Raw genomic sequence first — 10,449 nt, 5'->3', positions numbered from 1 at the left:
GCAACCCTCGGTGTCACGCCCGCACCTCGCTCAGCCAGTGAGCGGGAACCGGTCTGTATGTGGGATCCGAACCCTTGGCGGGAGCGCTGCCACGCTCCCAAGCGGCGCACTGTAGCAGTGCGCCACCGGGCTGGCCCGATTTAGTTTGTTTTTTGTAGGCATTAGTAGGCTAGGGGCATTAGTAATGATTAATATGATTTAAAGCTGGGCTTCCATTGCTATGAGCACTGATCTATTTCTGGTCACCTTTATTCTTTAGTGTGTAGCCCTTTATTAAAGGTTCCCATTGAAACCTTGGGGTGTTTGCCAGGGAGCCTTCTCCTTGGTGCTCTGTAAATTCCAGCTCTGCTCCTCCCATATCCATGAGTCTGATTGAAGATCAATTCAGTTTCTCATATATTAGCTACACTGTCAGCATTAGTAAACACCTCTAGAGAAGAGAGACCCCAAATGCTTAGCTTACTTCTCTGGTCACATCTCCTTTCCTTATTGCCTGGATAGTTGTTCAATGCCTTCAAACAGATTTATTTTTATTCTTTTTTTTTTTTTTTTTTTTTTTGCCTTTTTCAGTTGTTTTCAGAAAGAGGTTATCCCACTCCTTCATTCTCTTAATCTCCTCTTACTAGAAAGGAAATATTCATATCAAATTTAAGATAAAACACTAACCTTTGAGCAAATATCTTGCTTTTAAGTGTAGTTCTTTCTACCATACCAGATGCTACAAAATTTTTTACTTTTCTTTTTTCTGTAGGTAGTTTCCACATGACGTTTTGAGAATTATAAGAATGCATTTTGAGGGGAAAAAAGAAAGAAATGAAGGAAAGCAGGAAAACAGGCAGGCAGGAAAGAAAAATCTAATGGGGGCAATAATTTTTTTTTTTTAAACTAGGTATCTGGTAAGTGTCATATTTCTTAATTTTTCAAATGACATTTTAATGTGAAATGAAATATGTCATTTTTATTTTGTTTCTCTTCATTTGGCATAGGCTCTAGGGAAAATCTGTTTGTCCAGTAGAACTGTGATGATGGAAATGATCCACTCTGTGATGTTTAATATGATAGCTATTAGTCACGCGTGGCCATTGAGCATTTGAAATGTGGGTAGTGTGAAAGAAATTGAATTTTAATTTTAATTAATTTAAATTCAAGTTGAAATAGCCATGTGTGGGTAGTGGCTACCATGTTAAACAGCATAGCTCAGTTTGCTTTCTCTTCCTGCTCAGGTTGCAAGTGAGTTTCTCTGGCAGCAAAATCTACTCTCTCCTCGTCTAATTTTTGACATAGACTTTCTTCATGGTCCCAGAACATCACATTTGGTGCCAGACACGTACACACTCATATTGACTGGAGGCGCTTCCATTTCTGGAGTGCTGTATGAAGAGTGAAACGCCAGTGTGTCAAGAAGCCCTATGCTCTCCAGGGTGATTTACTTCCACTCATTTAACACAAAATTCCCTTACTCCCCTGTCATCCAAAGACAATACCTTCTGTATCTTATATTTTTAAAAACAAGGTTCTCTACTTGGGGGCAAGGAAAACCTGGTTCTCCAAGACCCAAAGCCCTGGTTCCTCATTTTGAGGGAATGAAGATGGGAAAACGTCTCCTTTTTCTTTTCCTTTTTTTTTTTTTTGGCAGAGGTCACACGGTGAAAAGAAAGTTAGTTAATTTCTCAGTAAGCTATCTTGCTACATGTAACTCATGGCAAAAAGAAAACAAACAAACAAACAAAAAAAAAACAAAGGAAAATAAAGCTATCTTGCTACATGTAACTCATGGCAAAAAGAAAACAAACAAACAAACAAAAAAAAAAAAACAAAGGAAAATCCAACAAATGAGAAAAATCGTATGTATTCTACATTATATACTCCTGTTTATAAATGCTAGACATGTTTTACTACATTACCAAGCACGTGGTAAATGAGGAAAAAAAATGCTTAGAAATATTCTTCACAGGCATGAAATTTGCATTTCTGGGAACCAAATGAAAAGTAATAACTATGTAATAATTTGTGAATTATTTTAACAGTCTAGCAACATTTCTATATAAGCAAATTTGAAACATAGGGAGATAGTAACATAAACGGTCATAAAGATTCAATGACGACTGCCTTAAAATGTCCTTGTTTCCATGGCAATTCCAGAGTAATTATCTCATCTCCCAGTAAACATGTAAATTCTGGTTTAGTTACAGAATATTCTGATTATATGTGCGTGTCTTTTAATAATAAAATAACCTACCTTTTCTTTTTATGTTAGTGAAAACACGGCCATGTGATGATTGCTAAACAGCTTTTCCAAATTTACCAAATAGAATTTATTTCAAATGCTGTGTGTGACTTATGAATTTTAATAGGAAGTAAAAAGTAAACATTAGCCACAGTAATTCTTGTTCTTAAAATTATGTTGTATTCATGGGGTAAAAAATATACTGTGGAATAAGTAATATTATAATATTGGTCTCAATTAACTTTCAGAAATGAGGAAATCACAAAATCGACTTGGCTACAAAGATAAAAAATAATATGGTTTCATCTTTAGCAGCCACTCAGAATACAGATTAAATTGAAGTAAGCGATTTCTTTGCTGTTATAGAGTTAAATCTTTGCAATATATATTAAAAACATCACTACTTATTTTGAAATAAATATGATACAGTGAAAATGAATAAATAATATATGAGATACTGAAAAGAATGTTACTTAAAGGATTGGAAAATCAGGATGTGTTAAAATGTAAGAGTTTAAAAAATATTCCATGTGAGTCTTTATCATATATGGCTGCTTTTTTGTTATATATTAAATAGTAGACATGTAGAGCAGAAGCAGAAACCCTATTTTCTAATCCTGATTCTATAACTCACCAGCGTGAGACCATGAGAAAGTCATTTTGATATGTCTTGTCACAGATTATTTACTCATCAAATTGTAATAGTTTTCATCCTGACCACCTTATAACCATGTAGTAGTGATCAAATAATACTATTAGCATATAGGGAATTTGTGACACATTTTTATTAGATAGAGAGCTACTATTTTTATTAGATAGATAGTCAAAGCATATCTGATTTCCAGGAAAGAGATAGGTACTCTACTTCAAAGATAATTTGGGATAGTGACTACATATAATAAAGGTAAACATCATTACCAATATATTGGATTTAGAAAGGGCGAAAACTGCATAATTGTGTATAAAAGTTTTAGTGGCTGCTTAGCATAAATATCCAGAATCCATATTTCAGAATCTAATCTCTTTCCAACAATATTATGGAATAACACAACATGGAAAGGATGAATATGCAGTAAAATAATACATTACAGGATGTTGTAGGAATGATAGTAATAGGGATGGGATATAAGAAAGCTTAGGAATCAGTTGAGAAGAGATTAGCCTGCATATAACAGGTAGCCCCAAACAGTGGCTACACAGAAAGAGGTTTATTTCTCTCCCACAAATAAGTCCAGAAGCAAGCAGTACTCAGCTGGTGTGGACGCTCCATAATCATTCAGAACCCAGGTTCCTTTAATCTTTTATTCCACTATAAAGTGGTTCGGTTAGTAACATCACTTCTCAAGGTCGCCACAGTCTAAATAGCCACAAGTCTCTATTCTAGGGAAGCTAGGTGAAGAGTATTCAGAATTTTTTTGTACTATTTTTTGCAATGTTTCATAAACCTGAATTTATTTCAAAATGGAAAGTTAAAATATTAAAACACACACACAAAGAAAAGGAGGAGTTCTTAACTGGAGAAATGTAGACCATTGTAATTTGACATGTTTTCTTTATAATGGCCAAGAGAATTTACTGAATTTACAAAGTAATAAGGATTTTTAGAAGAGTAGTTCTTAATTTTAATATGCAGTGAAGTCCATGAGTGAATATATAATTCCGTTTATTTGTGCATTTAGCAGTTTTGGGAGGCAAAAGGCTGTACTATTTTTATCAAAATGTCAGTTGAGAGTAACCGAATAAATGAATGTTTTGAGTTTTATACTTAAATATCTTTTTATTTAATAAATTCTGTTCTCAATATGGGTCAAAACAAAACCCATGAGTCCATAATATTACACAAAAATGAGAAAACCAAATGAAAACACAAAATAAAACCCAACAACTTATTGGTCATAGAAAGTAAGTAGGGCACAACTTCTTATTATGAAAATTGGCAATATGAAGGAAAACAATTAAGCATTTATTTTGTTTTTCCTGTACAGCTTCCTTGTAGGATAACCAACTAGTTCATAATGATAAGAGAAAGTCATTCTTGACAGAAGATTCCATGCTAATAAATGTAGAAGAAATGATAAAATCATAAAATCATGATTTTGTAATTCCTAGTAAAATAATGATCATCATTGAAAATTATTAAATAAAAAATTTATGGGTAACTTTACATTAGCCTCTTAATACATGGATACAATATGAATTAATATGAATTAAAAGCATCATCTATGAAGTATTTTTGCCAAAAATGTTGAACCTTAGTCTAACCAAGCCTTCATAGGTAACTTCCAGTTACCATGGGTCTGGTCATTTCTGCCGAATTTGAGATGTCTCCAGTGGGCTCCAGAATTTCCTCTTGGGCTGGCAGAGATTTTGTTCCAACTGCATCATGGTGCTATGGCTCCCCCTGTCCAATACTACTTTCTTTCTTTTTCTTACTCCCGATAAATCTCCTGCACTTTTAATGCTATCTAAATGCCAACTTACTGCTTACCGGGGACTTAACTGGTACAACACCAGGATGGCAACATGAGGAGGACCTGATATGAATTGTGAATCACAAAACCAACTGTGAAACATATTTTCCAGTCAATCAAAGAAATTTGAATATGATTTGAGTATTACTTTTACTAAGGTATTTTGTTGATTTTATTGTGTGTGACAATGACATTAGGGTTACATGAGAGCATTTATATTTTTGGGAGATGTCTACTAATATAAGTGATAAAATAATATGATAGCTGGGGTTTACTTTAAAATATTTTGACTAAGAATAAGGAATACATGAAACAGGTAGAGCAATAATCTTGATAATCTTTGTGATAAGATCACTATAGTCTTTGTACTATGGTGATTATAAAACATTAAGGCTAGTTTTTAGGCATGTAGTATGTGACCCTGAGCGAATGGACAGTGCAGAGGCTTCAAGCACTACTTTTTTTGGAGTGCATGAAATAGAAAAATGAATAGGTGGGTTGTTTATAAAGACAGAGAAGGGACAGGAGGCTATTTGGAAATAAGAATGGTACCCTTATGACACCCCATTTTAAGATCTATGTTTTCAACTAACAATTTCAACAGGTGAGTTGCTATTAGGGAAAATACATTTTCCTTTAAGTCAAAAGACCTAGACCCTATTATTACCTCCAACACTTGCGAATTATCTCTCTAGGATAAATTATTTAACTAGGCTGAGCTTCAGTTTATAAAAACATAAAATGGGAATAATCTCTATCCTTCTGGTTTATTATTGATGTTTATATTATAATAAATGGACAAAAATGTAAGGCGCAATATTACACACTGAGTGATATTGTCATTGTTGTACGTCTAAAATTTAAGTATTGCCATGTCATAGGTTTCAACCTATTGTCATCTCAATAGGGTAAAAATATACTTAGAAAATACTCAAAACCACTAAGAATGCTGTCTTTCAGAACAAAGACATGGTTGTCTTTTGGGTAATTTTGTATTTTTTTGTATTTTCTTCCTTTATATTTATTTCTTCATGTGTTATTTTTTATCATATTTTCTAGGTAGATAGAATGAATATTAATTATTTTGATAATTAGAGGAGAACCTAATTAGAATTAGATGATGCTCCTTTAGTTTGATATAATCTCATTTATTTATTTTTTCTTTTGTTGCTTGTACTTTTGGGGTCTTATTCATAAAGTCTTTGCCCAGTCCTATTACCTGGAGTGTTTCCCCTATATTTTCCTATAGTAATTTTATGGTTTCAGGTCTTATATTTAAGTCTTTAATCCATTTGCAGTTGATTTTGGTATACAGTGAAAGGTACAGGTCCAGTTTCATTTTTCTGCATATGAATGTCCAGTTTACCAAGAACCATTTATTGAAGAGGCAGTCTTTTCCCCAATGTATGTTCTTGTTGCCTTTGTCAAAGATCAGTTGGCTGTAAGTATGTGGAAAGCTTCTGTACAGCAAGGGAAACAGTCTACGGAGTGTAAAGACAACCTATGGAATGGGCAAAAATATTTGCAAACTATACATCCAACAAGGTATTAATATCCAGAATATATAAAAAACTCACACAACTATACCATAAAAAACCAAATAATCCAATTAAAAAATGGGAAAAGGAGATGAATAGACATTTTTCAAAGGAAGACATACAAATGGCCAACAGGTATGTGAAAAAATGCTCAGTATCACTAGGCATCAGAGAAATGCAAGTCAAAACCACATTGAGATATCACCTCACCCCAGTTAGACTTGCCATTATTAAAAAGACTGAGAATAACAAATGCTGGCATGGATGTGGGGAAAGGGGAAATCTTCTATACTGTTGGTGGGACTGTAAATTAGCATAGCCATTATGTAAAATAGTATGGAGATTTCTCAAAAAACTATAGATATAGTTATCATATGATCTGGCAATCTCACTACTGGATATACACCCAAGGAATGGAAATCATGTCGAAGGGATACCTGCACTCCCATGTTCATTGCAGCTCTATTTACAATAGCCAAAATATGGAACCAACCTAAGTGTTCATTGATGGATGACTGGATAAAGAAAATGTGGTATATATACATAATGGAGTACTACTCAGCCATAAAAAAGAATGAAATTCTGCCATTTGCAGCAACATGGATGAGTCTGGAAAAATTATGTTACGTGAAATAAGCCAGACAAAGAAACAGATATACCACATGTTCTCACTCATATCTGGCTGCTAGGAAGGAAGGAAGGGTGGGGGTGGGGGTGGGGGGGGCGAGGGAAGGAGGGAATAAGGAAGGAATGAAGGAAAGAAAGAAAGAAAGGACCACAACAATACATTGAACTTTCAGAAGGAGAGAACAAACCTAAGGATACTAGAGATGGGGGGAGGAAAGGAGGGGGTTTGGGAAGTGATAGGTTGGGTAAAGGGCATAAAGAAATATCATGATTTGTAAGAATGAATATGCTAATAATAAATTTAAAAATTAAAGAAAAATTCTTTCAAACAAAAAGAAAAGATCATGCTCCTTTAAATTTAAAGTCATCATATAAAATATGGAAAATTTTTTTTAAGGCAAAGTACTATATGACAATGAGAATTAACATTTGTTGAAAACTTATTATGTTGAAGTGAGTTACGTGTATTAACCTCATTTAATCTCAAGAACCCTGTGATTTTGGAATAATATATATGAAAACTGAGGTACAGAGAAGTAAAACACATTGCTCAAATTTAACTGGCTAGGGCACAGTTAGAATTTGAACCCAGACATTCTGGAGCCCAAACCTGTACTTTTAACTAAATGTAATATAGTATAATCCCCTATTATTAAGACATGGGAATGTGATAGTGGAATGATATCTGTTTAAATTCCGTAAGTCTTTGAAGAAACCACGTTGTCATATTCTTCACCTTCTCTTGAAGCACAAACAGCTTTATTTTATTTACTTAATTTTTTTCTTGAGACCTTATTTTTTAAAAATTTTATCATTAGACAATGTAAACATCTTTTGTGGCCCTTCACCAATTTCTCCCTAACCCCTCTCCCCTTATTTATTTTTTTAAAGGAAGTTATTTACTTATTTCTTAATTGAAACATTGATTGTACATAGTTATGGGTAAAGAATTATACTTCCATACATGCATACAATGTTTGATTGCCAAATCAGGGTAGTTAGCATATCTATCACTGCAAAAATTTATCATTTCTTTGTGATGAGAACATTTGAGCTTCGCTCTTCTAGCCATTTGTGGGCATACAATAAATTACTGTTAATTATGGATGCCTAGCACTACTGTCCACCACTAGAATTTATTTTTCCTATCTAGCTGTAATTTTGTATCCATTAACCAACTTCTCCCAATTCTCCCTCCCCCTCCCAGCATCTAGTAACCACAATTCTATTGTCTACTTCTAAAAGTTCAACTTATTTTTATTTTTAGCTCCCCTATATGAGTGAGAACATGTGGTATTTATGTCTGTGTGCCTGACTTACTTTACTTAACATAATGTCTTCCAGTCTCATCCATACAACCAGTATTTAAGCTATATTTTTGAGGAGAAAAGAAAAAGCACAAGCAAATGAAATTGTGCTGCTTTTCAGAACTACCTGGAACCTCCCACTTACTTCACTGGCATGTGTCAAAGCATTATATCTTGCATCTAGTCAACAAGCATTCATGGAGTAGCTGTATTCTCACTGTACATGCTGGTAACCTGTATTTTTCTATTTCTGTGTAATCACAATGATGTCCTGTCCCCATCCTCCATACTGTGTTTCTCACCGTGAGAAATGAGCAGAGCTATTAAGAAGTGCCATGACTGATTGATGGGAATTTCACCTTCTTCTCCTTTTGATGCCCGCTCTCAGGAGCGAGTGCTGATGAGCACTGGAATGCAGAGGGGCAGGCTGCAAGAGGGAAACCAGAAACGCAAGCTCAATAATCAGCCCCTAAAAATCTGAGAACTGGCAGGATTTACTGAGAGCTAAATTATTTGAGATATAGATGGCCAGTCATTATATTTTATTTAATGCCATTTACAGCATTTTCCTCCATTCAAACACTTGAGAAAACAGAAACAGACAGGCTATGTCTGGCCAGTGCTATTGGCATGTTAATAATTATAACAAACACTATTACTGGTTCTTTTTTATGTGTAAGCTGGTGTCTTAAGGATTATATATGCATGGTTTTATTTTTGACTCAGAAACTTCATTTTAAGGTTGAGAAAACAGATTCAGAAAGGATAAATGAATAAATGACTTACTCAGGGTCACACCTAGTTGGTAAAAACTCAAACTTATGTTTATTAGATTCTAGAGTGCTTATATAGAGCAGTTTTAAGGTAATACCATTAGTTTCTATAAAAAATAATAAGAACAATAATTAACATTTACATGTTCGTTACACATCATAGTTAATCTTAAGTACATGTATATCACACACACTAACTCATTTAATCCTTACAACTATTGTATGAATATTAAATAAGTTCTATTATTACTGTTACTTTACAAACTGTAAAATGTAGGCAGATAGGTTATATACCTAACAAGTGGCAGACCTGAGATCTGAATCCTAACACTCCAGTTTAGAAGTTCATGATCTCAACAGATCTGTAATCTATGCTGACCTTCATGTGGTCCCATATGACCTGCTGGGTTTTATTCTAACTTTTATTTGTCTTCCCTGGTTTTTGCCCAATTAGCCTGCCATTAGTAACTGCTTAAGGAAACAGGGTTTTCATATTTTTCCATTCTTTTAATTTTATTTCATTTCCTATTGACTTGTCTGGGAAGTGGCAGATGGCTATAAGGTCATGTCAGTTAAGATTTCCTCTGACTCACTTTAGCTTTCTGTTGTTGGAGAAATCAGGCTGTTTCCCACCCCCCCCCCACCCCCCCCCGTATGCTTTTAAATGTTCATTTGCCCTTAATTACTGCTAAAAGAGACTGGAACATGTTTTCCAAATTAAGTACTCAACACATCACATACATACATGCAAAGCTCGTCAACAAACCACAATGGGGTATTGTAGGGAAAATGAAGGAAAATGGTCAGGGCCTCTCAGATGTTCAGAATCTTGCTGAGTATTTGATGTAAATGTGCACGTGAACCCAGGTGTTCCTTGGTTATTGTTTAATGTAATTGTGTATGTGCACCCAGGTGTTCTGAGTTATGGACTTAAGAATAAAGGACCTGTGGGTCTGATCCACAGGACTCTTGCCCCCCTGGGATGCCCCTGGGGGGACCCCGGAAAGGCCACTACTGCTGCTGGAGGCTGTTGCTGCCGGTGTCCCCGGATGCCCCAAGAGGCCACTGCTGCTGCTGTAAGCTGTTGTAAGCTGCTGCTGCTACTGTTGAGGACTGAGCTCGAGTCATCTGCCAATGGCTCCCGGGATCTTTCCTAATTACCTAGCATGGACCTGTGTGTGAGGGGTCAATGATCCAGCCAGGCAAGTGAGGGGTCTGGTGACCCAGCCTGTACAGTGGGTTTGGAGGGTCTGAGCCCTAGCCCTGACAATACAAATGGAACCTTAGTATAACTAAAATAATGAAACATTTTGGCTTTGGTTATGAATTGCCTAACCATACAATTGGCATAGTCTGTAGCAATACAGATTAATAATGAGTACAAATTATAAATGTGCATGAATGTATGTGTGTGTGATGGAGTTTAGATGTATTGTCCTCCCAGAACTCATGTGGAAATCTGATCCTCAATGAGGCAGGTTGAATCTTGGGGGCGGATCCCTCATA

The sequence above is a fragment of the Galeopterus variegatus genome, unplaced genomic scaffold (genome assembly GCF_000696425.1).
Source record: "Galeopterus variegatus unplaced genomic scaffold, G_variegatus-3.0.2 Scaffold11804, whole genome shotgun sequence".
NCBI classification, from domain to species: Eukaryota; Metazoa; Chordata; class Mammalia; order Dermoptera; family Cynocephalidae; genus Galeopterus; species Galeopterus variegatus.
This window is presented reverse-complemented; position numbering follows the sequence as displayed.